This window comes from Camarhynchus parvulus, chromosome 19 (genome assembly GCF_901933205.1).
Source record: "Camarhynchus parvulus chromosome 19, STF_HiC, whole genome shotgun sequence".
NCBI lineage: Eukaryota > Metazoa > Chordata > Aves > Passeriformes > Thraupidae > Camarhynchus > Camarhynchus parvulus.
Genome location: NC_044589.1, coordinates 2,660,345 through 2,685,740, shown reverse-complemented (window position 1 = coordinate 2,685,740; position 25,396 = coordinate 2,660,345). Strand labels below are relative to the sequence as shown.

The 25,396-nt window shown below is 46.2% G+C and overlaps 1 protein-coding gene across 1 annotated transcript in view; it reads right to left on the bottom strand.

Moving 5' to 3' along the window:
• The window catches only part of AUTS2 (activator of transcription and developmental regulator AUTS2), a 793,219-nt gene that overhangs the window by 170,281 nt on the left and 597,542 nt on the right, over window positions 1-25,396 (bottom strand). The gene's annotated exons all lie outside the window — the stretch shown is intronic.

Genomic DNA, 25,396 nt, shown 5'->3' with positions numbered 1-25,396 from the left:
GTAATTACAGCACAAGTCTGGAAGGTTTCATTTTTCTACTGATTTGTAGTAATGCCCTGGGGCAAGTCACTTAATGCCTCTGCTAAAGTTTCTGCTTGGGATCAAGACCCCAGTTATACAGTAAGACTCCAGAAGGAGAGAAGGAATGTCTGTGAGCATCTCCTCAAGAGTGTTCGATGTGTTTACTTGGAAAACCATATCTGGATGGGCTTTTCAGTCTGGGAAAGGCTGCAACAATGGGATGTTGTCTTAGTCTGCATATCAGATATGAAATTGTACCACTGCTTGGGCTCATACTCACGGAAAAAAAAGATTTTAATCAGAAGTCCTCTTACTTATCTGCAAATAATTTGCTCCTGGGAAGGCAGAGCAGCTTCCAGTCTATTCCAGGTTCATCTCACACGTGCCCTGTGCTGCTTCTCAGCACGAAAATAAATCCTACCTTTAAGAGCCAACAGATGTACACGACAGGTTCCACCTGATACACAGCAAAAGGCCTTGGGACACATAAGTGACTACCAAATACCTGCTAGAGAGAGAGAAACTCAAACTCTTCTGTGGCTTTTAACTTAATATTTCTTAATTAAAATAAAATTGAAGAGAGGGAAGAGAAAAAAAATCCAGTCTTTAATTGTGTCAGCCATGGAAGAAATCTGAGATTGAGGGCTCCAGAGAAGAGAAAGTCCTTTTGGATTAAAACTCTACATTTTATATTTTATCTCCAAAAGGCTATAAATGAGGTTTGGGATTTAAAAAAGATTTCATATGATTTTGTAATTACCCAAGTTACTATTACCTGATTAACACAGGAATCCTAATAGTCTGTTGCACTTTCATTTCTCCAGTTGTGGTTGTCATGGGGCTTGGCACCTGTCACCTGTTCATTTACAGGCATTTTAATTAACCTACATTATGTATGCTTTTTTTTTCCCTTGGATTTAGTGCCTGAATTTCATATTAAAAAATAAAGTTAATAGCTACCTGAAGGAGGGCTGCTGCCAAAACATTCACAGTCAATTCTGCCACATCCATTTACCAGTACCTGTCACAGCTGAGCATCCACCAGTGCTTCGTTGCAAGAAGTACAGGGTAGAATAAATTCCTCCTCCAGTGATATAGGCCTGACACCCAGCACTACAAATGTAGTTTTTTATGTGTAGCTGTAGACAACCTGGATGTGCCTTGTTACATTTGGACATACTTTATGGGTCCTAATTCAGACAAAAAATCTTTTTGATTTTGCCTGAATATTGACAGAAGAATCAGACCTGCCCCTTTGAGAACATCATCCTAGGAAAAGGAGTAAAGAGATAAAAATGTCAGTAACAAAATTCCATCAAGTTAAATGGTTCCCCTCAGCCACTCAGAGCAAGTTGTTTCCATGTTTCACCATCCATTGCGCCTGGACTGGCCTCAGAATGTGGAATTTACCCCAAAGCTGAAGAGTGGCAGGTCAGGTTCCAGTCCCTTACACCAACTCCAGCACAATTTTCACTGCAGAGCCCCAGGAACCCTCAGGGCTCTGCAGAGCCAGCCCAGCCCAGCACACACAGGAGAAGTGCAGGAGGTGGGAGGGATGAGCAGACACTTCTTCCTGTGCAAATCAGAACTGGGTACTCCTTCACATGCTAGTACAGACCAGCCCTTACTGCCTACACTTCTACAGTAGCCTGTAAGAGACAGGGAGAGGCTCATCTGTGACATGCAGTGCTGAAAGAAGGGCAAAGCAGCAGTGAGTATTTACTGAGTATTTACTGAGTATTTACTGAATGTTTACCGCTGCCCCAGCTGTGTCAGGGAGCTCTTCACACCTCTAAACCTGGCCCTTCCTCACTGAGCTCTGTCCCTCTCAGTCTGACTCTTCTTCCCCTCTGGGTGGAGGTAAACCTACCCCCATTGCAAGGCCAAAATAAAGGAAACAAGCTGCCAGAGTAAGCCACTTTCCTCAAAAACCACTTTTAATTTTCCAAGAAGATGCACTGTGCTCTCACTGTGAGAGTAACCAGGCTTGGGTTCTGATGGTTTCCAGAAGTGTGTTTGCAGTCCAGGTCCCAGGGTGAGTGACCTCCTCCTGCCCTCTGAGCAGGGATGCATTTGGAAGCACACTCGGGTTACCAGCAGCAGGAGCATGTTTTGTTAGAATTAACAACAATAATGTCAGGAGGGCTCTAATATGTTAGTTAATATGAAGCAGTTAAAGAGTTTTTTTTCATTTCACACAGGCCCATGACGATCCTCAAGGCTGACAGATGAAGACACATGCATTGAGGAGAGACAGCGTCGGTGATTATGGATCTTATAACCCACTTGGGCCATTAACTCTAGGAATTGTCAGTATTCTGCCCCTTCCAGAAGGAATTCACAGGTTGGTGTAAATGCAACTGCAGAATTTTTGCAGTGACAGCCCCTGCCTGACAGCAGCTCTCAGACCCTAAATGGACTCTGCAGTATTTGACAATTCCACCCTCTCAAGAGGCCAGGCTGGAGGACAGCAATAACAAACCAGTGCCAAACCAATGTGAGCCCCATGCTGCTGCACATGGAGGAGTTAGCAGTGCTCTGAGACAGACTGGGGGCACAGCACAGCACAGCCCAGCACAGTTTATGGGGAAATGTTTGTGGTTTAAATCAGATAATCAATACACACCTAATCGCATACAACTGTCCCTTTTGACAGCAGGTAAACAGAAATTACTTGTTGATTGGGTCTGTCAGCACCAGAATACAGTTTTCAGGGAGACATGAGCACTAGGAGGAAGGATGGGAAGACACAGAGCACCTCTCTACTGTGTAGGCATGGTACCTGTGAGCCATGGTGTTAAACTTGGCACAATCCATGGATGGAACTCAGGAGAACAAACTCTCTGATCACATCAACATGAATAAACAGATGAGACCCCACCGCCCAAACAGTGCAGAGAAGGACTAACCCTCACTCAAACAGGCCACCTGACTGTGCACCAGAAAATTGCTTTATTCATTCATTCATTCATTCAAAATCTTCTTCAAAACCTGTTCCTGGTCCCACAGATACAGGGACACAGCAGCCCCAGCTGATAAACCCAGCAGCAGCAGCACATCACCTCTTGGTCTCACACCTCACAGCTCCAGGAAAGTTAATAGGGAGCCTGAATCAAGTCCTTTAAAAATGAAAAGGAGAGCAGAGCTCCAGGAAGCTGATGGCAACATTGATAATGAAAACACAGAAGACATTTCATTTAAGACAAGAACTCCAGCTTGCTTGGAACAGGAGGGAATTCTGCCTGCTTGCTGTTCCTCAGTTCTCCCCCCTCACCTCCCGTGTACCATCAGCTCCTTCTCTGCTCACACTCCCAGCCCTTTGTTCAGCCCTTAGAGCCGAGTCTGGGGCTGGGGATGGGAGATGGGGACAAGGGAAAGCTCGAGCTGGTGCTGGTTTGACAGCTCAGCACTTTGGGGCCGGGCTGCCGGAGCCTGGCGGGAAGAGCCAGGCTGTGCTCTCCAGCCACCGCGCACAGATGTCAAACGGCTGCGGAGCGCGGAGCCAGCCCCCAGATCTTAATTCTTCAAGGATTAATTGTCGAGATGAGCTGCACTTCAGTACAGAGCGAGAGAAGAGCTTTTTCCTTTTAGCATCAGCGCTGCTCCTCAGAGCCTGGATCTGAGCCATGCCTCCCCTCGCTGTTTGCCCCTCCATTCCCGGAGCCATCTTTGCCTGCAGTGCCTCTTGCATCAACAGCCAGGCAAGTACAGCTGGGAACTCTCCCAGGGCCCATAACTTCAACTGCACACAGTCTCCTGCTCCAGGCAATGATCTGCTCTGCTTCTTCCTACTTCAGCAGCTCTTTCTCACTAGCAAGAAGGACAATAAAACCCCCCAACTCCATCTCCCCAACCGTGATCCTGAATGTTCTGCATTTGTGTCAGTGCCTTTGAGTCATGCAGGAAGCGTGGCCACCAGGAGAGGGGGGGCTGCCAGGGAGAGCCAAGGACTCGCAGTTCAATCCACCTTGCCAGCAGCAAAACAGGAGCATAATTCTTACCACAGCACTTCAGAGCAGGGGCAGGGAACACCAAGGGAAATGTCACCACGACTGGGTGCATGAGGTGAATGTGACCCTCTAAAATTAGCAGGAACTCACACATCCTCTTTTTAGTGCTGCAATAATTCTCCCCGAGTAGGGAAAATAAAGACTGGAGCATACGGTTTCTATCTGTGCTGCACAGAAACTGATTAAAAATGCTAACAACCATGATTGTCCAACAACCAGGAGCTCCCAAGAGGCTCATACACACAGATGGTGATTAGTTTGGGATGGCCAGAACAATCACTAGTACCATGTTGCAGTAACACCCACAGACTATCTGTCACAGTCCCAGGAGACACTTAAAGGCTGTTTACTTCATACAGTTAACTTGAACCATAAGCTTTACAAGCCTCTTTGATACATTTTTAATCACTCTCCTCATAAACCTATAACATTTCCCTGCACTGGTACATGGTTGGGTTCTGTGTATCACAAACTCCTCATCAGGCTGGAGGGAGGATGACAGTGACATTCCTGGCATGCCCACTGTGTCACTGCTGCCCAAAGCCCCATGTCACCTCTGCCAGAATGCCCTGTGTCCCCACTGTCCACACCCACCATGTCACTGCTGACCGAACTCAGTCACTGCTGCTCAAACCCACAATGTCACCTCTGCCCAAAGCCCTGTGTCCACTGCCCAATTCCACTGTGCCACCTCTGCCAGAACCCCCTGTGTCACCTCTGCCCAAACCCCTGTGTCCACTGCCCAATTCCACTGTGCCACCTCTGCCAGAACCCCCTGCGTCACTTCTGCCCAAACCCACTGTGTCTCCATTACCCAAACCCACCATGTCCCCACTGTATGAACCTCGTGTGTCCCCACTGCCCAAACCCACCATGTCCCCACTGCCCAAGCCCAGGGTTCCCACCCGAGCCCCCCCTGCTCTCCTGACAGATAAGATCCAGCACAGCTCTCCCTGGCAGTGCCAAAATCAAGACATTGGAAGTGGCCACCTAACAAATATTAAAATATTAAGCCAATTGTTTATCTTTGAAGATTTCCATTTCCCAAATACTCTGTGGCTCTGGGTAAGTCAATGCTTGCACTGAGGCTGGTGCAGGGATTGGGAGGGGTTTTCTGTTAGGTCCAATATCCCGAATGTTTCTGAGCACTTTGTGCATTGTTGCTTCCAGTACTGTATTTCTTCCAGAGATCATAATCTTTCTTTAAACAAAATGAACAGTTTTGTAATTTAGACCTCTCAAAGAAGAATCTCCAAACAGCAGAGCAGCCCTGCCCTCACCCCCCAGGCAAAGCACAGGGTCTGGAGGCTGCAATCCATCTCACGTGAGCAAACAGGGCTGTTTGTCCAGGCAAAGCTCCGAGTGCCGGCGCAGGAATTAATCACTGCTAAAACCTTGTCCAGAGGCAGGGCTGGGGAAGCAGCCCCAGACACCAAGCTTGGCTCTGTCAGGGCAGTGATTGCCCCGGGGAGCTGGTGCAGTGAAGTCACCAGGAAAGCAGGTTAATTTACAGCACTGGGAGATGTGGGGCACCGGCTGTGGAAAGCCACTTCTGCTGCCGCCCTCACTGGTGTAAATTTAAATAACTCCCACAGAGAAATCCAAGATTCACACTGAGCAAATGTTAGTAGACTCTGCTTCTCCTTTGTTGTCAGTTTTTCTCCTTTAATTGCCTCATCTGTTTGGAGAGAATATGTGCCCACAAATGGATTTTTTTTAATGTTTCCTTTGCCACCTATAAAGTTGTTTCTGCTTCTGTCCCTTACCCATATGAGATCACTTCCCACCTCGGGGCAGTATGAGGTAACCCAGTTTAGAGGTCTCAGGACAGATCTCAGAAACTGGAAAGTCATGGATTCACTTGGGGACCTTCAGTGAGTGAAAATGGGATGGGGTGTTAGTGCCCTGTTCAGAGAAGTGAAACGAAAATATTGAAAAACCAAGAGACAAATTAAATGTGAAGGAATCAATCAATATACAACTCTGAAAATGTAAAATCCTACAGTACAGAGGTGCCAAATGGCATTATGGATAGGTATCTCAGCTGTTGTGTTAGTGGTGAAAATAATTCTTTCTTTGTAGAAAAGATGAACAAAATACATAGTTCCAATAAGAGGTATCTTAATACCAGAGAAACTTCCTGTATTTATTAAAAATATAGATTACTTTAAGAATTTGATGCAGATTTTGAAAAGCAAAACTCAATTCTATGCTGTTGGAGACCTTTGGGTGTTTCATTATCTAATTTTAAAACATATCACAGACCTGTAGCTAGAAGCAATTAAAAACATAAGTATTGGAAATTTCCAAACATAAAGAAACACCAGACAATATTTGTTTTCACTTTATTTTTGCTTCTACTCACACATTGCCAGTCTGAAGTGTAAGAATCTGTACTGGTATCTCCATAGCATTACCTGTCACGAAGATGTCCAAGCCTTTTTTTATCTCAGCTTTGCCTTGTAAAGCTTTGTGAAGACTTTAAATTATATATTGTTTAATTTAGCATCCCATGGCTGTCCAACCCAGCCTTATGGAGCCACGAGAGCTGCCACTGTGAGTGTGGAGCCTGCACACCCGGACCTGCAGTGCTGGTGGGACCTCTCACACTCTGTGAAGCTCTGCAGTTCCTCTTCCTTATAGACCCAAGGTCCCATATGAAACCCAAACCCACCCCCAGAGTGTGGCTGGTGTGTGCAGACACTTACAGAGGCCTGGGCCAGCCCTGTGCCTGTCACTTCCCCGTGTGCTCCTGTCTGTGCATCCAGCTGCTCTCATCTCCTGAATGGTGAGGTCCTGACAGGCCTCTCTTGGTTCAGCACCTACCAAAAGGGGCTCTTGTCTGTCCCTGGACATCCAAGGAGCATTACTAACTCCAGAGTGATGGTGGCACCCAAATTCAAGGAGCCTGAACAGTGTGAAGGCCACAGCAAGGCTGCTGAGTGGCCGTGAGCCCCTGTCACACTGGAGCTCAGTAATCCCTGGGGTGACCAAACTCGTGTTTGGTGTGAGGCAGCAAAGCCACAGCCGGGTGAACACAGAGCAGCCAGCCCTGCCCTGTGCCTCCACCAGCAGACAACACTTCCTCCTCCATGAGTCTCCTTCCACATGGCACCGCAGCTCTGGGCCCTGTTTGCCAGAGGCAAATACTAACACAGAGAAACTCTTCTCCACCCAGCTTGCATTGATGGGAACGTATTGCCCAATCCAGCAGCCAAAATGATTAATGGAAATGTGCCTTGCTTACTTGTGAGCTCTCTACTCCCCCACCCACACATAGACATAAACTTTTACAGCTTTGGCTACTTAAGATCTTAACCAGACAATCTGCACAGGGTTATAAACCATGGTAGGAACCCTCAGGCAACAGGGGCCCCACATTAGCAACCACTTGGCATTGAACAATTAGATTGATACTCATCAATCATTTACTTGAAAAGAAGAAGAAAATATATTAAAAGGGACTGCAGGGGATTTATCTTCCCATACTGATAAACTGTTAAAAATTAATGAACTAGAGCAACTCTGAAGGAAAAGTAAAGCAAACCCCCCAAAAACCTCACCCACCACAAAATCCCCACAGGCCCTCAGAAAGCTCTTAAAGGGGCTCCTGTGTTAAAGATACTTTGTCCTCTCTGGCCTGATGGGCTTTTTGCTTTTGTTTTAGTGTGTGCCTGGTAATGTTGATGATATTCTCCATCCACTGGTCTTTCCCTGGCATTTGGCATCCCAAGCACAGACTTTTTCGTTTGTTCCTGGAGGAAGGGAATAAACACCACAGTTTGCAATCCCTGTTCACCAACCAGTTCTGACCTGCATATGGGCACTGTTCTTAATTTGGCAGAAGGCTATTTAAGAAACTTCCCACCCCTTTCTATCCTTTAAACTGTCAAGCCCTGCAGCACAGCTAGAGCCATGAAATTCAGCAAGGTGCCCAAACTTTGTGTGATACAAAGCTCCCTGGCAGCTTACAAATAGCCCGAGGGCTGTGCAGAGCTCACATTAAACAGAACAGATTGCAGCTGCCTCCCCATCACACAGAGTTGTGGGCACGGAGATCAGAGGTCCCGTCAGTCACTGCTCTGCACAGGCCCTGCCACTCTGTCTGCTGAATCTCTGCCTGTGTCATTGCTGATCATCAAAAACATGTTCATTTTATTTCCCTTTCATCTGACTCAGGCGTCCTCAGATGCAATAATAAGGAAGAGCTGGTGGGGAATGCTGGCCATTCCCTGGTGCAAGAGGAGATCATTCATGGCTGCTTTATTTCCTTGTCTGTGCTGTTACACACAGGAATGATGCTGTTCTGCACACTCCAGAACAGGCTTTGTTTTGGGAGCTCTGTGAGAACTTTGTCCATGTGCTGCTGACTCCTCACGGCACAGGGATTGCTGCTGGGGATATGGATGTGTGTGTTGTGGGCAAACTGCTGAAAATATTTACGTGCTGGAAGTGCCAACCCATGTTGACAAAGCAGAAACTCATGTTTCTACTGTTGATCCCTTTCATGAGTAATGGAAATGGGGAAAAAAAAAACCCTAAAGGAAAATTAAACTAATCGACCAACAAACAAAAAAAACTCAAGGGGGATTTTTTTATATTTATCAAACCTAAAGATTCAGTTCTGAATATGATTATGAAAATAAGGAGGTTTTTAGATTGAAAAACAGATGCTTGTCACTCCTGATGATTTTTTTTCCCACCAAAAAGACACCACCACACCAAAAAAAAAGACCCATGAGCAATTCCTTTTTCATGACAGAATTCAAAACATTGAAATTCCCTATTTTTACTAGATAATAGTGTTTCATTTCCAAAGGAAAAGAAGTATTGAAGTTGTGTCCAACATGAAATTAATCCAAATACAGTGAAACCTATTTACCATTAAAGGATGGTTTTGTCAGTGCCCCTTGGATTACACTATAGGCAAATACAATTTGTCCTTCCTGCTCCCTTGCATGGAGCTTTTTCTACGAATGTTCTCTTGAGAAATAGCCACTCCCACCCTCACTGTGTCCATGGCAATAACAGACAAGACCCCCTAAGACTAAACATAAAAGATCATGAGAAGGATTCAGATTGAAAAGGGAATAAAGGGAATTAACCCCCCCATGCTTGCATGTACATGTGTGTGTCTGTACATACCAGCCCATGTGCACTGAAGGACACAAAGATTGATTTAATTTTCAGCTGCTCACAGATGGCAACTTCCCATCCTGGCTCCCATGAATCATTCAAACCTTCCTCTGCAGCCTCCCAGATAAGACTGAAGCGATGCAAGAGGCCTTGAGCCAGCCCCTTTGTACACAGGTGAAATCCACCTAAATTCTTCATTATGTAGGGAAGAAAATGAAGCCTATCTAATAAAATTAATAGCAATAATAATACTTTGCATTGCTAAAATGCCTTCCAGCTCAGGAACTCAAGGCTTGATAATTAATGTCTCTTTAATTTTATTTCTATCGATTAAAGATCCAGCGGAACAAAAAAAAGAGTCGATTAAGAAAAGCTAATGTGATTTTCAGTAGGAGCTGGTTACAGGGAGGAGCAGTGATGCTGCCACTCGGGCTGCACAGACAGACATCTAGACAGTACATATGTCCATACATTCCCTAAATTAGCACACCCTCCACTCGGCGGTTGTTCGGGGAAATTAGGCGGTTGTGTATAACTGTAATGAGGTCATACAGGGTCTGATCTCCACTGGGATTTAATTAACTCTGAATCTTATAAATATTGTGCTGAATTATCGTTAAATTTGCATAAAGGTTAGAATCGAGCTGGACCAGCCCCATTTACCAGAGAGGGCTGAAAATAAAACCTCAGAGTAAAGACCCTTTAAACAATGTTTTTGTATTGCAGTACAGCCTTGTTTTGTTCTGGGACTGAAGATATATTTAAGGGGAAGGAAGGTTGAGAGGGAGGGGAAGAAGGAGGCTATATTTCACACAGACTTTCTAGATAACTTCAAACAGACTAATAGAATGGTGGTTTGCAGCCCAGAGATAACCCGTTCCTCCAATGGCCTTACTCTCAGTAAAAGGAGATGGTATCAAATATATACACAGTTATCAAGAAATCTTTTCCTCTTTTTTATTTTTTATTATTAAAGTAATGCCAGACATGAAATACCATTGCCAGGCAGACCAGAATGACAAAAACTGTAAAGGTGGAGGCACAAGCAGTAACTCTGCTCCAGAGGAAAGTAGGGCTGTGGCCTCCTTTCCAAAAATTCCTGCTCAGATTTTACCCAGGCACGAGCCCTACTGTTTCTGAGGAGAGCCAAGTGAAGATGACACAGGGAACTGGTACCACTCACAACCTCATGTACATCAAGGCCAGGTTGAATGGGGCTTGGAGCAGCCTGGGATAGTGGAAGGTGTCCCTGCCATGGCAGAGGGTGGAACAGGATGGGCTTTAAGGGTCCCTTCCAACCCAAACCTTTCTGAGATTCTCAATTAATTTTTAACTACTGTCATCCTAACCAAAGCCTTTGGAATGAGGCAGAGGCAACAGAGCCATCCCCAAGTTGTTGCTTGGCTGCTGAGAGAAGAGGGATAGAGCTGGGAAAGGAGACAAGCACAGCTGCCCTGGGCTGCAGGCTCTGGGCTGCAGGGGCAGCCAGAGGGCAGCTGGAAGGGCCACAGGTCCTTCCCAGCCCTGCTCCTCCTGTGCCAGCGTGCTGGGGCTGTGGCTGTGTTTGTTTGAGCATGTAGAAACAGCAGCAGCTCCTCTCATGGCTGCACTGCACCACTGAACTTTCACTCCAGAGCCATGTAATTCCTGGGCAATATTCCTGCTCACCAGCAGCCCCTGCCCAGCCAGGCCAGACTAATCCTCTGTCTGCAGGCCCTGCTGGGTCGTGCCTCCATCCTGCCCTGCAGCAGTCCCACAGATGTGAGCCAGCCCCTGTGTGCTGGCTGGCCTGTGGGCAGCCAGGGGCTGCAGAGTTCCAATGCTCCTGCCAGGGCTCCTGAAGCTCCAAGGAAAGTTTTCCTCTCTGCCAGAATGTACAGTGCTGTTCAAGAACAGCTCTTTGTGCTGACCACAGGCCCTTGGATCTGCTCAGTGATTGTCCCAAACCCCTCTGGCACCAGTGCCAGCCAAGGTGTGTCACAGATGGCAAAGCAGAGCTGACATGCCAGAGCCCTGGCCCAGGGCATGAGCTGGCATGGGCACATGGACAGGGGAGGAAGGGACAGCCTGCAGAAATCACTGATGGATGAGGCCATCCAGAGATGTTACAGCACCTGGAGCAGCCTTGCTGAGTGAGGTGATAAACAAGAAAGCTGCCTGGGGCCAAACCTGCACTGGAAACTTCAGACAGGTTCACCTGGGCTGGATCCCATTCCTTTGGGTTTCACTTCCCCTGGCACTGCACTCAGAGCATGCTGGAGCAATTGGCTCTTTCATCCCTTGCCCTGCTACATCTCTGGGTGGGGAATGCTTTGGAAATGACTTGAGGTAACCTGCTAAGGAATGTGTTCTACAAAGCAGCTGAAAAAACATGATTTAAATCAAAACATGAACAAGAAATTCATTTTGTTAACTAGACTCATCAATGAGGGTGCCTTACATCCTATGGCAGTTGCATGGGAAAGAACCTTCAGCAGGGCCCAGCCAGAGTGGGTCACAGAGGTCACCACGAGAGGACAAGCACACCAAGACCTGCCCTGGGAGCACAGTTCACACAGGAGGAAATGGCTGGAATGAGCTGCAATGACAGACCTGCTCTGAACATCCAAATGTCTTGCTTGACTTGTCTCACAACATAATTCTCTTCAGAAAGCAGCACAAGACAGAAAACTTGAAGGAAAATGAGTGTGTAAGACTTATTCTAGGAACTGCCTGTGTGACAGCTGCAGCCTCGCCATGTCCTTCTATCACCTTCCCTATGAGTGTATCAAACACTTCTAAAAAATTAAGAAATGGGAAACAGCAGTTTCTGAATTATGCTGCACATCCAGAGTCACATGTAAAGTGCAGCATTAAGAGTCACCCATAAATATTCACCTGAAAGCAGAGCTTTACTTCCACAGCCCCTTGGTTTGTCAATATGCCTCTCTGCCAGCTACAACGCTGCACAAATCAGTGAAGTCACGGATCAAAGGAAACTCTTTTGAGCTTCAAGGAACCTTACAACACTTCACTCCCTGCATGTGTTAATATCACTGCATAAACTGTCATGCTTATGGCACAGTCTGGCCAGAGACCATTTGTTGCTTTGTTCTGGTAAGTGGCATTTAAAGCTGGTACTACTGTTCTTCCCTTCTGAAATTCCCTCTAAATGCATGGTAGGCATGGTGATATCAGGACAAAGCTTGGACTTGAGGATCTTTTTCAACCTTAATGATTCTGTGGTTCTATGATTCAACCTGTCCTGTGGTCTTACCCTGGCCTTCGACAAGGCAGCACTTCACCTCCTGGGCTTCTCCACAACTGAAACCTGCCCACTGTAGTGGGGAAAGGCACTTTGTATTTGCCCAGCTCTGCTCTCCTGCAGGCCCAGCTCTCCCCACACTCCTCATGAATAGCCACCATTGTAGGGAGGCTGGAGCCCTCTGCCAGCATGGGGCTGTGCTGAGCAAAACCCATCGGCCTCATCATCCATGGCCAGAGTGGGAAGGCATTTTCAGGAGACTGTGAATTAAGCAAGGAAAACTAGAAGTGGGAAAAAAAATAGACTTAGGAAGTCTTTTCAAATAACGGACCCAAAACTAACATTTGGAAATTTCCAAGGTCTAAGGAAAAACAGCAAAAGCCGTTCAGCTACATTTGCTCTGGCCTCAGCCAGCTCCCTTAGCTGAGCTCTGTTGTCATCACATTTCACATGATGATGGTGTTGTGAACTACAAAGAAAACAAGAGAATTGGCAAGTCAAGTATTTTGCCAGGTTTTCTGAGAGAAAAAGCATCCAACTGAGAGGTGCTGATTCCACCTTCCTCACACAGCACAGGCTGCTCCACCAACCCTGGGTGGCGTGACTGCACCTTCCCCTCACTGCTAGTTCTTTGAAACACCCTTGATGACCTTAAGCCTCATTGAAATGATAAATTAATTTTAACATTACTGGATAGAAAGGGCCAACTGTGGATGGAGATAAATACATTATTTGCAGTGAAGACAACAAATTGCCTTCAGGAGAGTGGACAGAGAAAAAGAATAAAATCTAATCAACTTTAAATTGGAACATGTAATCCGGCTGGGATTACACATGGATGCAGAGCAGGGACAGGCTGGACTCAGCACAGCAAAGGGCCCTGCCAGACCTCATTTGCACAAAGCTGACAGTGGAGAGCAGCTGCTGGGCATCTCCTGCCACAGCCTTCCCAGCCTGCCCGGGCAGGAGCAGCTCACCCTTGGCTGGGAACATCCACACCAACTCAGTGACAGGCAACAGAACCATGGAATTGTGCAAGGGACCCGCCAGGATCAGTGAGTCCAGCTCCTCTGCCTGGCAGACACAGCTTCACTGGCCCAGGACTCCACACAGCTGGGCCAAGAGAGCTGATATTGCTGAGCTCCAAGCCCCACACCTTGCACAAGCTCTGATGCTTATGTGACCCCAAAAACCTGGCAGAAACAGCCCACAAAGAGCTGGGGTAGTTTTCCTCTGGTTGAAGGGCTCTGTGGGCTCTCACAGGGATGGAGGAAGCACAATCCCTCTCCCCAGCACCATGCTTGGACCTGCACACCAGTGTCCCTAATTATATCCACACTACCCAGTAGGACACCATAGAGAACAGATCATTAAAGAAAATAACCTTTGTTGTGTGTGTGTGTTAACCCGAGGATATTTTCATTTGCATTGTTCAGTGATCTGGTTTCAGGCTGCTCCCCACCCCAGAGTCACCACATGGGAAGGGTGGCAAGCAGTGGGTCAACCCCAGCTGAGGCACCAAGGGGGTGAAAGTGTCACAGCAGCTCTCCTGTCACAGCCAACACTGGGTGTGCCAGGGCCTGACAGGACAGCAGAGGGCAAAGCACTGGGGTGAGAGATGTGATAGATCAGAATGGCTCAGAAATTGAGGGAACCTGCTCTTCTGACACCCCAAATCCATGATTCACTACAGCAGTATGGTCAGAGCTGCTGCTGGGGTGTTTAGATGTCCCTGTTTCCCAAAAAAGAAGTCAGACTGCCTCTTGTCTGTGGAAAAAAGGGAGGAAAATGGAGATGAGGGGGGATAAGAAGGAAAGACAGCACATCTTGTAGGTAAAAATCATGTTGCTTAGCTTGGAGCTAACCCCTACGACATACATTACTGTCTTTCTGTTCAATCAGTGTTCTGCTACAAGAATCAGTTACATTCAATCATCTGAAAGAGCTATTAAAATGCTGATAAAAAATTCATAAAGTAACACACAGTAATGAATCAGGAGAATTCAGTAAAGTGAGACCTACCCTTAGAGCAGGGCAAGAATGAAGGTGAACGATCGTTTGGGCCTAGCGGGCATGAAATACCCTTTTGGAAGATGAATAATTCTGTTTTGGGCTGATAAGTTGAACTAATTTATAATGCTGTTTTAGGTCCACTGCTGAAATATTTCAAATCCCTCAACTTTAAAATGCATTGCCTGTCAGAAACGGGTCTCTTAACAGTTTCCTCTTAACATTTTTCAAAATGTAACCTAGACCAATTTGCATGATTTACTGCTTTATTGTATTATACCGTGCATGATTTAAAATGGGAAATAAAATTTTTAAAAAAAGAAAGACAAGGTGGTGTGAAAGAATTGCTGCAGAAGAGATGCAATGGTTTTTTAGATCTCTGCACAATACACAAAGGTGCTTTTCCTGCCCTGGATCAGGACGAGGAGGCAGGCAGCCTTGTGGGAATTCAGCAGTGGTTTGTCACAACAAAGCCCGACTGTGTTTGCCTGGAGTGGCTCCCTCTGTGCAGGAGGCTCCTGGTTCCCTGTGGTGTTGGCTGAGGCCACTGGGAGCTGAGAGCAAAGAGAGCTGGGGGCCCCCAGCATCTCTCCATGTGCTCCTGTGAGTCTGTGGGGACCAGGATCGATTTGAGCTCTGCTGGCTCCAAGGTACAAGGCATGAGTTGTCTCTCTGCAGGTGTTTTTCTGACAAGTGGGTAGAGTTGCACGGTTTCCCAGCTGACTTCTCAAGAGTCAAGTCTGAGAGCCTGAGGGAGGAGAAGCAGCAGCAGCAAAGCCATCTTCTCTCTGCTTTCACTTAAGAGATATTCCTCTGAGAGCACACAGCTCCTCCAGTGCCACGCTCCTCCCTGGAGTGCTCCGTAATTGCACACGGGTTCTTGGCCAAAGCATCCCCATGCCCAGCCAGTCTGCACTCCAGAATATGGCTCTGCTAACCCTTTGGGACATGTTGGGTGGCTGCCACACCGTGGATAGCAGCAGCCTGGCCTGTGGGATGAGGGTGTGGTGCCCAGCCAGGTGCTGCTGAGCTGGGATTGCTCCCCAGAGCTGAACACCAGGAACCCCTGTCCACACCAACCCATCTGCTGGGGACAACAGGAAGGGCACCAGATGATCCCACCATTTCCAGCTTCCCTTTCAAGTGATTCATCTGCCAGGCAACCTAAAGCACCTCCAGTAGGAGTTCAGGACAGAGGCAGGTGGCTGCTTTCCCTTCAGCATAGGAGATGTCCAATGAAGGGCTGGACTCCTTCAGGATATTTACTCATCCTTGGGTGAATGCCCCCAAAGAAGTCTCCTTGCCACTCGGTTCCACTCATTCATTTTACAACGAACACAAACCTTTGCCATTGCAATTGCAAGGACTGGCTGCCATTTTAATGGGTTCTTTCCCATTGCAGATATTTGCCCTCAAGGTAGGAAAGCAAAATGGTGAAAACATGCAAAGAGAATGAAGATGTGGTGCACCCCTCTTTCCTCAGCTCAGCCCCTTGGTTCTGACACCAGCTGACTGCAGTGGACAGTGTCAAACACTCTCACAACACCTTGAACTGGGTTTGCACAGCTGGTTCACAACCCACAGCTCTGATTTCCTTTCTCACTGGGGCTAGAAGCATTCATTCCGTCTGAAAATGAAGTCAATGTGTTTTAAGTTGGAACTGAGGACAGAGACTGTCCAATTCATTTCCAACTCCTAAGACTATATTGTGTGACTGATATTAAAGAACAAAGGCAGATACCCTCCCCAGCTGTAAAATAAGGCCGTGACTCTGAAGGGCACAGAGTTGTTCATTAGTGGTTTCTACAGAAAATAGTAAGGGCACCAAATGATCCCACCATTTCCAGCTTCCCTTTCAAGTGATTCATCTCCAGATCAGACCTGGATTCAAAACCCCATCATTGGAAGGACCCTCATTACCTGTGCTATCAGCACCATCCATAAATGTATCCTTTACCTCCTAATTAGGCCAACAAAGGAGGGCTATTAACAACTAAATGTGTTACAAATGCAGCATTAGGGATAGAGACTATTGACCTTTTTACTCCCAGAGATCTATATACCCCTTTGTTCTGCTGAACACAGCTCCCCTTGTCAGGGCATCACTGGTAACGGAATATAATCTGTTCTCTGATTGCACACAGGCCTTCCTTGTACTCCATTAGAAAAATAAAGAAAGAAGTTATCTGTACATCTTGCAATGAAAGTCCCCCCTCAGCTTCAGAACATCCCAAACTCACAGAGAGCACTGAAAGCCTGAATTTTGCTAGTACTTGTTGAAGTGGATGAGAATGGCCAGCACTTCATGCCACACAAAATCTGCCTGTTAGTAACCTCAGATGACCTAGGAAGACTAAAGAATAATCCTGTGTGTTTTCATACACTCTGACTTTTATATCAGTTGAAATCTTGGGAATCATATACATATTTTTAGATACAATTGAGATAGTCAGTTGGGGAAAAAAAAAAAAAGAAAAAAACCCTCAAGGAATTCCAACTCGACATAATATGTGATAATAAGGCTGTTATAGTGAAGGACTCTCTAATCGTGTATTTATTCACCTGCTCCCTATTAGGCAGAACTGTTAAACCAGCACTTTGTCCATCAGCACTTGAGTGCTCCAAGCTGAGTGTGCCTCTTTCAGAACTGCTGGTACCAGTGAAAGCCAAATTCTGAGACCTCTCTGAATAGGACTTGTATTGTTAGGCATGGCTGAGAAACCCTGCCAGAGGTGTCACAGCCCTGCCACCACCTCACCTGACACGAGTCCTATTAAAAGACAGTGCAAAACTAGGAAAAAAACAAAAGGGGGAGAAAAAAAAGAGAGAGGCAGGGGCAGGGGAATGCAGGAAGGTACTTTCCTCTCCTCCTCACTTTATAAAGTTAAACACTGTCTGAGATTTATTGCTGTGAAAAGTTAACCACATAATCAATAAAAAAAAAATCCAATTACAGTCTATGGTGGAGCAACACTGGGTATAACAAAAGTCTCACTTGCCAGGCCCTTACTCCAGCTGGCAGCTCAGGCAGGGCAGGGCAGGTTGAGAGAACATGAAACCAGCGGCGCCAGGCTGGGCTCCAGCTGCCAGCAAGGCAGGGAACGTTTTCCTGCAGCTGGGAAGGGAGCAGGAACTGCAGGAAACTGCACAAAGCCTTGCGGGAACCTCCTAAACCACCACCAAGCAGCACTGAGTGCAGAGCAGCCTCCCCTGCAGCCTGCCCTCCCTGGAAAGGCATTCCACCATTTAGGTGACTCTTTTCAAGGCAGGCAGGGCTATTGCTCCCTTTCTTTCCATCAGGCACCGTTCATCCAGGTGGAGCTTTTGCTGCCTCCATGAAGTATTCCCAGCAAACCCATTAAGGTGGTTTCAGCACTCAGACAGCCCATGCTGCAGCTGGGACTCGGTGATGCGGTAGATTTGGGGGGTAAATTGGGCAGCTCTAAGCCAGAGGAGGAACCATCACCACCTCATCTGCAGAGCACAGAAGGGCTTTGTAGATTTTAAACCTGGCTCGCCCCCGTTTATCACAGGACACCGAGGAAATGAGAGCTTAGCTCAGTTCCTCTCCTTGTACCAGGAGGATGAGAGTTTCAGTGAGAAATAATTTAGTAAAATAATTTCATATATATTAAAAAATGCACACTGGTATCGTGCCATGAAGAAGATTTCAAATGCTGAAAGCATCAGGCCACAGTTTCATATTCCTAATTGGGGTTACCACTCTGCCACATCTTCTGGCATTGTGTATTTTATTTGAATTTGATAGGAACAAACTGGCAAGAAATACTTTTATTCCTGTTTGGGGGCAAAGATGATGCCTGGTTTGTGGTGAAATCAGGATGACAATGCTGGGTCCAGCTGCAGTCCTCCAGAACAAAGTTATCCCTTCTACATTTGTGACTACATTACAGTCAGGGTTTCTAGGACATCAGCACATTGTGTCATATGACCATGGACTTTTTAAAATCCAAAATTAAATCCCAAATCAAGATTTACCTTCTATGGAACTGCTGTTTTAGTTCTCCTTGATGTGGTAGCAAGAGTATCAGCACTGGGACAACCTACATGTGACATAACCTTGGGTTTTAGCAACATCACAGGAAAGCTGAACCTGTGATTGTCCCATGAAGTCACTGACAGGAGGTTGTTCACACCTTATGATGATACAAGAAAAAATGTGACGTGTAAGAGGAAACTTCTGCTAAAACATGCAGAGCAGAGACGTGAGGAAGCAGCACGAGCCCTCACAGCACAGTTTGGGCATCACTGGCAACACTGAACATGCCAGAGTGGATGACAATGACCTTCAGACTGGGTAAAACCTGAAATTACCACTTTGCTCTCACCTACACCAGTATCAACCAGCACACAGCTCCCTCACCACGGAAGGGAGCAGCAGGATTGCTCTGCCCAGCCCAGCAGGGCCAGGGGAGGCAGCAGGGCCCCAGTGCCCCTGTGGGACAGACAGCAGGGGACAGCAGCTGCTGATGTCCCCAGCCCTGAGACAGGCCTGGCAAGCAGCCCAGACACCCTGTGCAGTCACCTAATGATGATCTCTGCCAGAAACTGCCTCCTCATTGATCATCTGTGGGTTGGAGTTTGTTCTTAAAGAAGAACAACAAGGCAAGGTGGTAGGAAGATGGGGAATATATGATTTATTTTCTGGATTTTAGTCTAATCTTTAATACAGTTTTAGCCCTAAAGAAAAAGCAAACAACAAACAAAAGCATCTGATTTTTCTTTTCATTTGGGTTTTATGCCTCACGATCCATGTTGCAAATGGTTCATGGCTAGTTGAGTAACAGGAGAGAAAACAGCAAAAATCAGTCACTGCTGCTGGACCATTTTACAGAATGACTTCCAGAAGTGGTGGATTCATCATGGAAAACAACTGGCACTGCAACTGCACTTCAGACTACTCCCAGGGGAACAAATGAAACAAAGCCCATGCTGAAAGCATCTATTTTGATTTGAGATTCCTGTTTGTACTGCTGCTCCTGTGCTGCCATGGTCCCACCAGGCCCAGCTGCAGCTGAACTGCCCATGGAACAGCTGCCAGGAAAAGAGCACCTCCTGCTCTGCAAATGCTTCCCATGGAAATTCCTTCTGAGACCTGCCTCCCAGGGCTGCAAGGGTGCAGGTACCAGAGAATGTTTCCTCTGAGTGGGAAGGAGACAGGAGGAGAGTGAAACATCAGGCAGGAGCAGCACTGCAGCACCAAGAGTGATTTCTGATAGTGTCCCACAAAGCTCAGGCTGTGCCTTCTCCTCTCTCCTGGGCAGCTGTGCAGAAAGCTGCAGCAGCACCTGGGCAGCTGCTGATCAGCAGCTTCCCTCTCTCCTGATGCAGGCTGGGCCTCTTTTCTGTGAGGAGCAGCTGCCAGGTGAGCAATGCTGATTCTCACTCAGTGCCACCGTTCCCCATCCTCCATCCTGGGATGCCTGGGGGCACAGAGCTCACACTGTGCCCAGGGTCAGGGTGTGTGCAGCCCAGCCACAGAAAGCTGCTCCTGCATCTTCCTGCCAACATCCCCAAGCCATGCAAGGAGCTCTGAGCCCTGGGTGAGGACACAGCCAAGGCACTGCTGAGTTTGTCAGAAAGGAACAGTCAGAGAAGTCTTGGATAAACTTTGCTGGACACAGGGGCTGGTCGAGGGAAGGGGGATGAAGGCTGGGGGCAGGAGGCAGCTCCATCCCTGCTCTGGCTGGGCTGAACTCATTCCCTGCTCACTGCCACCCTGCCAGTCACAGCCACCTTGGGATTCAGAGCTGCCAAAAGCACCGAATCTGTGTCTTCTGTGCACTCGATAGCAGCATTCTTGGATGCAAATGTTAACACTTTACCCTAACCCAATTAATACCTAGTGTTCAGCCACAGCACTGATTAACATGTTGTTCACAGTGATTAAAACATTTCTTCTCCATTACCATACAGTTAAATGCTTGGAAGAGAGCTGCACTTAATGGGATACAGGCAAGGTTGCAAATCATGGCTGTCACACTTGGGGAGGGGAAGGAAAAATCCAGCCTTTTTTCCTGCTTCTCCCTCTTCTTTTAGAGTTGCTAATTAAGGGCTGACTTTTTGGGCAGAGAAAGAGGGGGGTGGAGGATGGGGAAAAGGAACTTTAGGTAATTGAAAGAATCCAATTCATGCAAGTGCCTGACTGGTGCTAACCTACATCATTAAAGTTGCCAGCTAACAAACATCAAACACAGGCCAGTATTAATGAAGCAGATGTATTAATTTCCGATTTCTGAGAAAGCTCAGCAACTGGCTGGCTCGCCAGCTTCCTCTCCCTCTCCCTCCCTCCCTCTCTCCCCCATCTGACAGCACTATTAATGATCTTTAATGCCCCACAGGCACTAATGGGTCCCGCTGGGAGTCCAGAAATACTGCAATTTGTATTGAGGATTTAGACATAACAAAAAAAAAAAAAAAAGGGGGGGGGAAGGGGGGAAGGAAAAAAAAAAGGAAAAAAAAAAGAGCCCTCTGCTCTGGGGAGCAGGCGCTTGATCAGTCGCTTCCCCCTGTGGAATAGCACAACAGAAAAATAAATGACAGCTCTGCGATTAAATCAAGCCTTCTGCTTTAAGTGCCAGAGAGTGTGTGATTGTCACTAACAATCTACGGCTTGTTAACACCGCTGGGCTATGAGCAAACAGCAGTCAACACTCCCCACCCCCGAACGGAGGCGGGCTACCCATTACTTCATTTATCCAGCTCTATCCTGAGGGGAAACAATTCCCTCTGGGCATGGCTTGGGGAGGGGCTGGGGGGGTTGTTAATGTTATTGTTGTTGGTTTTAAATAACTTTTGTTATTCATGTATTGAAAACCTGAAGGGAAAAGCGAGGTGGGGGGAGGAAGAAAAGCCATCTGCTGCCACGTTCAGGCAAGCAATTACTTCTGGAATATTCGAGTGCAGGATATGACCCATCCCCTGCTGGTCCCCGCCGTCCCCCAGGCTTGGGGAGCAGGGATGGGAAGAAGGAGGGATGTGTGTCCCTCTGCAAACCTCACCAGAATATCTCAGATTTAACAGCAATCCTTTCGTGTTGTTTAGTTTAGTTCAGGACAAGTTGTGTGTCTCTGCCTTCACCCCTCATCAGTCCATCGAGGTTTAGATTCTGCTCATTTCAGACAAACCCAACGGGCCTCGTATCTAAATTTCCATTTGGCCATGGATGCTCCGGGTGGCAAGAGCAGACCGAAAAAACCTGGCTGGTACAATAAATACCCAGAGCCCAAGGACCTCCTCCCATTCAAGTCAATCCCCAAACTCCCACCGAGTTCAAAGGGAGCAAGCCTGAGCCCCCAGGCTGTTGCTGAATGTGCCAACAGCAGGAATTATCTGAGCAGGATAATTATTTTTCTTAGCCAAGAGGCAAGGTATCCTTCTCACGGATACAAACTTCAAATATTACCCCACTGCTCCAGTTAGACAAAGACCAAAGAAAGGCACAACAGCTTCTTATCATGGAGTTTTCTGTTCAGATGGAAATATAGCGGGGATAATGCTTTAAGTCTGACATTGGCTGTCCAGATATTTTCATAACATCAACAGCATTTGGAATTTCACCTGCAAAATTACTCATAGCTTAAGCGTTGTAGATTTATGGTTTAGATATAAAGAAGAGACTTTTTGACTCCATCCAACAGAAGAAAGCAACAGATGGAGAGGAAGGCTGGGCAATAAAAAAAAATAAATCAGGAACATCTACTTTCCCCAAAACAATTCCTTAAAAATTGGCCTTCATATCTGCCTCCAGATGAAATGGAGATGCTGTAACATGCAATTTAATTACAAAGTACTTCTAGATGGGAATGGAATGAGTCAGAGTTTGGGTTTTAAATACTGCTACCTGAAACTTTTCTAACTTCATAAGCAGACTGTTGATTTGAAAGTGCAGATCGGTGTGCCCGAACTTCCAATGTGCTCATACAACACACACAGAGCCATTTATTATGTTTCTCCTCTGCTCTCAGAGTTAGGCAAAATACCCTGAAGACCTATAATAAACTCATGATTTCTTGGAGGAACAATTTAGGTTATTTTTAAATGTAGATCTTAAAAGTTGTAGGATTACTGGATGGGAAGATATCAATCAAGTGATTCAAAATGTCCATTCTCCTTAAGTGAGTGATGTATCTTCTTTCTTCTTGCCTGTCTTCTCCTCTTTTCTGTGTCAGTCATACATCCTGGCTGCTATTCACACTTCATTCACAATCCTCTGTACCTATAATCTCTGTTATTTGGCTGTCGACTCCTCATGCCTCATTAGGCATGTTTGACACCTGCACCTAATACCTTTTCACTGGCAGTGCAGGACAGCTTTTGACAAGAACAGATATTTTTCCACAACAGCTATAAAGAAGGTCTTCCCCGTGTGTACCATGTGTATTTTATGGGGTTAATGTGATTTTTTCCTCCCTTATTCAATAAACTTACATCTTATTCCACTCTCCTTGTTAGACACAAGTGGATTTTCTTTGTCTTGGCCAAAGGGATGTGTGCACGTGTCTGTGAGAGGGTAAAGCTGCAAGAGCAAAGCAGTAATTTGGGCCAATGGGGCCTGCATTAAGTACCCAAATCAACACAATTGTCTGCACGTCTGTGTGTCTATTTTAAAATAGTATAAACCTAATTAACATGATAGCTTTTCTATATATAGGCATAGATGACATTACTCCTAAAGAAAACCCTCCTATTAATTTGACTTGAACTAATTAAAATAGAGCACCAAATTACGAAAATTCCTGGACTAATAAATTACTGTACCACTCAAGAGCATGAAATGAATTCTTTTGGGACTGTAACTTGATTTGTTAAAGTGCAATGAGTGGTTGTTCAATGTCATAAATGAGTTAAAAACATGTGAAGAGTTCCAGGGTCAGCACAAGTCAGACATGATCCTGCACACCACTTATTGAGGGAGGTTGGTGCTAATTGAGGAGACCCCAGTGGGCAGTGCCAACCCAAAACTCAAGGTGTGCACAAGCTGTGTGAGGCTGGGGGAGGTGGGGCTGACACACCTACACCAGCCTGGCCAGGCAAATTACTCCAAGTACCAGTAAATACCCACAGGTCTGGAGGCGTTTCTAGTGATGACAATGATGACTAAAATAGGAGGATAAAGAGGCATTCCTCTCTCACACTGTTTTTTAAATTCTTATTAGAATAAAAATTGTGAAGGGCAACTTGGTTTAAGCTTGGCTCCTTTCCCTTGCAATTGAGCAAAGCTGGAACTGATTTTTCAACAACATTCAGCCTCTCTGTCAAAATCCAGCTCCGTGCTGTAAACTGAGAAAAACAGCCCAGGGAGATAGATTCCATCCTTCCATGTCCTGAGTCTGTGCAGATTTGCTGGTGCCTTCCCTACCTGGCTTGGGTGCTCTAGCTGGGGGAACCAGGTCACATTTTCAGAAATAGTGATTTCAGGAGATGTCAAACAAGATTTTCCTGCAGCTGTTTTTCAGTTTCCTTTGGTTCTTCAGACCAGCTGAAAGGAGGCAGGATGAAAGCAATCTCAGCACCCCTGGCACACTGTGAACTCGGGACCGGGGATGCACGTTGCCTTTTCTATTTTCTCCTAAATAATAGATCTTTTGTTGTTGTTTAATTTATCTTTCCAGTTCAGTGCCAAGGCAAATGTGAGTAAAGGTTGAAATGGCAACTTTACAATAATAATAATAATAATAATAATAATAATAATAATAATAATAATAATAATAATAATAATAATAATAATAATAGAAAGAATAAGCCCCAGGAATCAAACATAATGATTCCAGCCCAGTCCCCCCACACACCATGTGGCCAGTCCTTTAGAAGACCTCCCCTGCTATGTTCTTGTACAAAGGAAACTATCTGCTTCCCACATCTGGCATTATATTTGGCTGTCCTCACATTAAAATTAAATTCTGATAAAAATGGGCATAAAGGCACAAGGGTTAGTAGGAAGCAGCTCGCAGCAGTATTGATGAGAACAGCTTGCAGCTGGAAGCCTGAGATAACACAGTTTGTCAGAACGCTGTCACACAGCTGCCTGCATAATGAGGGAAGGAAAAAAAAATGCTCTTTCATTTGTTATCAGTGGAAATCTCTAAAAGAGATGCATCATTTAGAAGTAGCCTGACTAATGGTCAAGTTCTACAGGGATGCAGATGGGATGTGGAAAATATTCCCCAGCAGCAAAGCCCCAGGCTCCATCATCCTTAGCAACCCTGTCTGCTGCCAATGCCAGTGGACAGGCCAGCAGGTACCTTTTGCTCTATAAAATGGGATCTCAGATGATGAGCTGGGGTTTTAAAAGGTGCCAGTGGTAAAATCCAGTTGTTAAAATGATTTTGCTAGGACTGTCACTCTCATGCCTCTCTTAGACTCGATGCCCTAAGTGTGGAGCTTTTCTATCTCCATTTAGCATTAACTCAGACTAGCACAACTGGAGCAAAATCACTCCTAATTTACACTGCTGGCAGGGAAGGCTCAGACCCATAAATCTTTGGAAACACATAAGGCACATTCTTGCAATGCATAAATGTATTCTATTAAAAGTAATTGTTTTAAAGCACCATTTTAAAATTAATTTCCAGTTCTTCAGGGTTTCCAGCCCTCCTTTCACATGGCTCAGTATGGAAAATGAGGCTGATGCACCTCAAGAGCTGCTGGAGGTGGGACCAAGGGTCCATCTTGCCCAGTGTCCTGTCAGTGACTGCTGGAAGAATACCTCCACCCAAGGGCACCCACCACAGACCTGCTCATCAGGAGAGCTTCTTTTTGTCCTCACTATCTGCCAACACATACTCTGTGACATTCACAAGGGGAAAAAAGTCTTTAACTGGACATTTCCAAGACTGTTTTCTTCGGATGGACAACATCAGGGCAGGAAGTCAAACAGGAAAACCTCTCACTGATGCATTGCTGTCAGAAATCAGATGTCTGGACACCAAATTTGAACCCGTCCAAGTATTTC